We start from the raw sequence: 7,324 nt of genomic DNA, 5'->3' as shown, positions 1-7,324 counted from the left end.
TCCTCGGGTGTGAGAGCGGTTGCCGCGGTATGCAGAGATAGAGCCATTCTTTTTAGGGGCATCTCTGACCTTACTACATTGGAAGCACTCGCAGTTAGAGAATCAATGGCATTAGCAGAGGATCTAAACCTATATTTCATCCACGTGGCTTCAGATTGCAAGGTGGTGATTGAGGCCATCAAATGGAAGAGTGGATCCAGTTACGATGCTATTATACATGAAATCACATAATACTTTAGTAGCTTTATTTTTATGTAATTTCGTCCATGAGTTTAGGAGCTTGAATTTCGAGGCTTACAATCCAGCGAAGCATGCATTGCAACTAGGGATCGATCGCCATGTTTGGGTAAGCCACCCCAGTGAACTTCTTTTTCGTCCTTGTAAACATTGTGACGGTTTAATAAAGCTTCGCATAATTGTCTCTAAAAAATTAGTAGCCTACAACGTTATTTCCTCTTTGCATCTATGGCTCACCTTGAACGGACTGAGTAAATGCATGCTGAAAACCATGTTGTGCACATGGTTTGGTATCCTGCATATGGTCTGCATGCATGATAGCACCAACTCTTCCCTATATTGGGTTGCATGCATATGGCTGTGTTGATGCATGTTGTCTGGTTGTATACATTCGACCAGATCTACTAACCTTATATGTAATGAGCTTACCATCTACCATCCTAACAAGTGCTCATTGCACCTTACATACAGTACAACAATAGAACAACACTACAATCACGACAAACTGGATGATGATGATGATGAAGTTTTTCATCCACACAACCCATACTGACTAGTAGTCTTGCCTGCTTCAACATTGCTTTTCAGGTTTAGCACAAACTTGGAGTAAGCATCCTCTACCTCCTACCTAGTCATAAACACTTGGAAGAAGTTGTCTTTGTAACCGGTCACTTGTTCATGGCATGTCTGTCATGATCTGTAAATTTCTAGAACCCTCTCTATATACACCACACATCACTCACCTAGCATCACAAAAGAGCACAACTGAAGCAATGGAAAAGGAAGAAAACACATGGAACAAAAACAACATAAGCATGCATGATCTTATACCCAAAAGCCATAAACATTTGTCCTAACTACTACGGTGTAATCCTACAACCACATCCAAAAGAGGGTGTAATCCTATCACCGCAAGTTCACTATCAGCATGAGGGGTTAGTATATACCGCCTCATCAAAATATACACGCCAACAACAGCTTTTAAGCAATGGCTACAATAAAATGTCATCACCACCATCATCACATGTCACCATCATGCCTGTTGTCACCACAACCAAAAAGAGCACTAGTAGTAGTGTTTGGATAGTCAGGTCCTAAGCTAGAGCACCCTATGGTCGTCCCCATGCCAACCAACCCAAGACCATGTGCCATATTGTCCAGCGTAGGTGGCTAAGAGCCGCCATCAAAACCTCCTAACTGAAGCCACCATGTTCCATGATGCCACTGTACAAGGAAGAATGGACGTCAATAAACTTGTTATCCCTAATGGTGGTTGCTACCTCTTTGACGGCCTCAATCATGCTGCTAAAGACGCTCAACTCTTCGTCCATCAAGTCGCCCTTCTTCTTCTTCCTATCAAGCACATGAACATGATGAACAACCTTCTGAGGACCATCAGGGACGATGGTCTCTAACTTCTAGGTGTCTGGATACTCAGACATAGGTGAATGCTACTTGTGAGTTGCGTTGGGATTTCCCCGAAGAGGAGAGGATAATGTAGTACAATAAAGATAAGTATTTCCCTCAGTTAAGAACCAAGGTTATCAATCCAGTAGGAGAACCACGCAATAACTCTTCAGCGGTACCTACGCACAAAATAACAAATACTTGCACCCAACACAAACAAGGGGTTATCAATCCCTTGATGGTTAATTGCAAGGATTAAATCTTGTAGTGATAGATAGATAAACAAAAAACACAAAATAAAATAAAAGTAAATAAATTGTAGCAATGTATTTTTGGATTTTTATTTATGATTAAAGTAGACCTGGGGGCCATAGTTTTCACTAGAGACTTCTCTCTGAAAAATAGCATATGATGGGTAAACAAATTACTATTGAGCAATTGATAGAAAAGTGAATAATCATGATGATATCTAAGGCAATGACATGTATATTGGCATCATGTCTGAGACAAGTAGACCGACTCCTGCCTGCATCTACTACTATTACTGCACACATCGACCGCTATCTAGCAATGCATCTAGAGTATTAAGTTCATAAAGAACGGAGTAACGCCTTAAGCAAGATGACATGATGTAGACAAAGTAAACTCAATCAATATGAATAAACCCCATCGTTTTATCCTTAATGGCAACAATACAAATACATGTCTTGTCCCCTTCTGTCAATGGGATATAGATCACCGCAAGATTGAACCCATCACAATGCACCTCTCCCATTGCAAGCTAAATCAATCTAGTTGGCCTAACCAAATCAATAGTTCGGAGAGAAATACAAATCTATGATAATCATGCATAAAAGAGTACAGAGAAGACTCAAATAATATTCATGGATAATCTTATCATAAACCCACAATTCATCGGATTCCAACAAACATGCCGCAAAAAAGGATTACATCGAATAAATGTCCAAGAACACCGAGGAAAACATTGTATTAAAGATCAAAGAGAGAGAAGAAGCCATCTGGTTGCTAGCTATGGACCCGTAGGTCTATGGTAAACTAATTGCACATCATCGGAAGGGTAGCAAGGTTGATGTAGAGCCCCTCCGTGATCGATTCCCTCTCCGGTAGAGTGTCGGAAAAGGCCTCAGATGGGATATCATGAGAACAGAAACTTGTAGCGGCAGAAAAATATGTTGGCTGGCTCTCTGATGTCTACTATGCAACCTTCTTCTTGTAGACTCGTGTTGGGCTTCCAAGCACAGAATTCTGTAGGACAACAACAAATTTCCCTCAAGTGGATGAACTAAGGTTTATCAATCTGTGGGAGGCGTAGGATGAAGATGGTCTTTCTCAAGCAACCCTGCAACCAAATAACAAAGAGTCGCTTTTGTCCCCAACACACCCAATACAATGGTAAATTGTATAGGTGCAGTAGTTCGGCAAAGAGATGGTGATATAAGGGTAATATGGATAGTAGATATAGGTTTTTATAATCTGAATAAATAAAAACAGCAAGGTAGCAAGTAACAAAGTGAGCAAAAACAATATTGCAATGCTTGAAAACAAGGCCTAGGGTTCATACTTTCACTATTGCAAATTCTCTCAACAATGATAACATAACTAAATCATATGGAAATCCCTCAACGTGCAACAAAGAATCACTCCAAAGTTTCTATCGAAGAACGTAGGACAAAAACATGCATCAACCCCTATGCATAGGTTACCCCAATGTCACCTCAGGAATCTGCGAGTTGAGTGCCAAAACATACATCAAGTGAATCAATAGAACATCCCATTGTCACCACAGATATCCCATCGCAAAACATACATCAAGTGTTCTCAAGTCCAATACTCAACCCAACATAACGAAACCTCAAAGAGCAAGACTCAATTCATCACAAGAAGATAGAGGGGAAGAAACACCATATGATCCAACTATAGTAACAAAGCTCGCGGTACATCAAGACCGTGCCAAATCAAGAACACGGGAGAGAGAGAGAGGGACCAAACACATAGCTACTGGTACATACCCTCAACCCCGAGGGTGAACTACTCCCTCCTCGTCATGAGACCGCCGAGATGATGAAGATGGCCTCCGGTGATGATTTCTCGCTCCGGCAGGGTGCCGGAAAGGGCTTCCGGTTGGTTTTTCATGGCTACAGAGGCTTACTACGGCAGAACTTCCGATCTAGGGTTCTTTTCGGGGGTTTCTATATTTATAGGAATTTTTGGCATCGGTTTCACGCCAGGGGGTTCCCGAGGGACCCACAAGCCAGGGAGCATGCCCTCCACCCTTGTGGTTGCCTCGGGACTCTTCTGGCCCAACTCCGATGCTCTGTGGGCTTCTTCCGGTCCATAAAAATCACCATAAATTTTCAGTTCATTTGGACTCCGTTTGATATTCCTTTTCTGTAAAACTCAAAAACAAGGAAAAAACAGAAACTGTCACTGGGCTCTAGGTTAATAAGTTAGTCCAAAAAATAATATAAAATAGCATATTAATGCATATAAAACATCCAAAACATATAATATAATAGCATGGAACAATCAAAATTATAGATATGTTGGAGACGTATCAAGCATCCCCAAGCTTAATTCCTGCTCGTCCTCGAGTAGGTAAATGATAAAAACAGATTTTTTTTGCTGTGGAATGCTACCTAACATATATATCCATGTAATCTTCTTTATTGTGGCAAGAATATTCAGATCCATAAGATTCAAAACAAAAGTTTAATATTGACATAAAAACAATAATACTCCGAGCATACTAATAAAGCAATCATGTCTTCTCAAAATAGCATGGCCAAAGAAAGTTATCCCTACAAAATCATATAGTCTGGCTATGCTCCATCTTCATCGCACAAAGTATTAAATCACGCACAACCCCGATGACAAGCCAAGCAATTATTTCATACTTTTGTTGTTCTCAACCTTTTTCAACTTTCACGCAATACATGAGCGTGAGCCATGGATATAACACTATAGGTGGAATAGAATATGGTGATTGTGGAGAAGATAAAATAAGGACATAGTCTCACATCTACTAGGTGTATCAACGGGCTATGGAGATGCCCATCAATAGATACCAGTGTGAGTGAGTAAGGATTGCCATGGAACAGATGCACTAGAGCTATAAGTGTATGAAAGCTCAAAAAGAAACTAAGTGAGTGTGCATCCAACTCGCTTGCTCACGGAGATCTAGGGCAATTTGAGGAAGCCCGTCATTGGAATATACAAGCCCACTAGTATATGAAAGTGACAAAATGGGAGACTCCTTATCATGAAGATCATGGTGCTACTTTGAATCACAAGTGTGGAAAAAGGATAGTAGCATTGCCCCTTGAGGGAGTCCTAGACTAAGGGGTCCTCGGGTGTCCGGCCTGTTAGCCATGGGACGGACTGATGGGCTGTGAAGATACGAAGACCGAACACTGCACCCGTGTCCGGATGGGACTCTCCTTGGCGTGGAAGGCAAGCTTGGCGACCAAATATGTAGATTCCTTCCTTTGTAACCGACCTTGTGTAACCCTAGATCCTCCCGGTGTCTATATAAGCCGGAGGACTTAGTCCGGAGGGGGAGATATTCATTACCATAGTCATACATGCTAGACCTCTAGGGTTTAGCCATTATGATCTCGAGGTAGATCAACTCTTGTAATACTCGTATTCATCAATATCAATCAAGCAGGACGTAGGGTATTACCTCCATAGAGAGGGCCCGAACCTGGGTAAACATCATGTCCCCTGTCTCCGGTTACCATCAACCTTAGACGCACAGTTCGGGACCCCCTACCCGAGATCCGCTGGTTTTGACACTGACATTGGTGCTTTCATTGAGAGTTCCACTGTGCCGTCGACAACAAGATCGATGTCTTGCCTTGTTCTCAAGGATAATATCACCACCGGAGGAACACTGGCTCCAGGCCAAAAACCCTCCGGCTGGGCGGCTTTACCATGACCGCCTGTTCGGTCATTAAGCCAATGATGACCTCTCAGGTCATCGAAAACCCCCTTCGCATCGACTCCGAACACTCCAAGCAGATGGATCCGGCGGAGCTTTCGTCCTTAAACGAGCTCCTAGATCGCATCGCCGCCCTGGGGGTCACTAAAGACTATGATCGGATTGGACTTAAACCCGATCAGAGAGAAATCAAATCTCCACCGATCACCCACCAGATAGAGGTAGTCGAAGGGCGAGACGAAAACTCTTCCTCCATATTAAGGACGGACTATGTCCGGATCTCCGGTCTCGAAGATCCGGACACCTACCCGTGAGGTGATGCATCCTGCCCTCAGAACATAGAATCGGACAACGGGCCTAAGAAATTTGTGGACATCCCAGAGCCCGATCTGCTAAGTTCGGATGATCTTCAGACTCCGGATCCAAAACTGGGGCAGGTTTTAGATTTAAATCCACCCACCCACCCTAATACAAGCGCTCTCATGAGCATAAAATAGTAGTCTCAGGAAACGGTCCACCACTTCTGGGCCAGATTCCTTCTTATGAAAAACAAGATTAAAGATTGCCGCGACGAGGAAGCGATCTTAGTGTTCCGAAACAATTGCAGGGATGAAGGAATCCTCAATGCCATCAACCGCCGTCGCATCCTACACTTCGCTGACTTGGCAACTATCGTACAGAAGTACAGTGCAATGGAAAGCGCCTAGAAAACTCAAGCAGCTCGTTGGGAATCATTGGTCCCCACTCAACTCCTCATTCAGGCGAAAAGGGCGCACCCTTGCAACACACCCGGTTCAATAGCAAAGAAATACAAGTCCAGTATGGGGCGAGGAACCGTTCTAGAAGGATGGCTCGATGGGCCATGCAAAATACACGCAACACCGGATACCATACCAACACATAGCCTTAGAGCATGTTGGATACTCCGGCAAGTGGCCAAGAGCGGCGAGGATATCCTCACCAAGAATAACCCTGAACAACACCTCCCAGAGGACAACGACCCCAAAGTACTGACGGTCTTCGAGACATTCGCCTCAAACAATAGGCGCAAAAGAGCACTACGCGGACTCGCCGAAGTCTGTCAAATAGCACCAATAAACCCTTGGAACGACATGGCTATAACTTTTAATGTCGGCGACGAACCAAAATACAGGACAGTCCGAGCACCAGCCGCCTTGGTCCTCAGTCCAATTGTGGACGGCTTTCGGCTCACCAAGGTCCTCATGGACCGCGGTAGCGGACTAAACCTCATCTACGAAGATACACTCTACAAAATGGAAATAGACAGGAGCCGCATTGAGCAAAGCAGCACGACCTTCCAAGGAATTATCCCCAGTCAGGAGGCGCGGTGTGCGGGAAAAATAACACCCAACGTGGTATTCAGCACGCCGGAGAATTATCGGTCCAAAGAAATAACCTTCCAAGTGGCCCCTTTCAACAGCGGATATCATGCCCTCTTAGGGCGAGATGCATTTACGCGCTTCCAAGTGGTACCCCATTATGGATACATGAAGCTTAAGATGCCTAGGCCCAACGGTATAATCACTCTAGCTAGTGATTCAGACATAGCACTCCGCGCCGAGAATAAAACCGCATCCTTGGCTCTCGAGGCATTATCTGCGCTCCATGGTGGACAGGGATGATGTGGTCCTAGACAAATGACCCAAATCCACCTCCTTCAAACCAGCAGAAGAAATAGTCAAATTCCAAGTCCATCCA

This window comes from Triticum dicoccoides, chromosome 2A, assembly GCF_002162155.2.
Source record: "Triticum dicoccoides isolate Atlit2015 ecotype Zavitan chromosome 2A, WEW_v2.0, whole genome shotgun sequence".
In the NCBI taxonomy this organism is placed as follows: Eukaryota; Viridiplantae; Streptophyta; class Magnoliopsida; order Poales; family Poaceae; genus Triticum; species Triticum dicoccoides.
The sequence above is the reverse complement of the archived record's forward strand: the minus strand, read 5'-3'. Positions refer to the sequence as shown.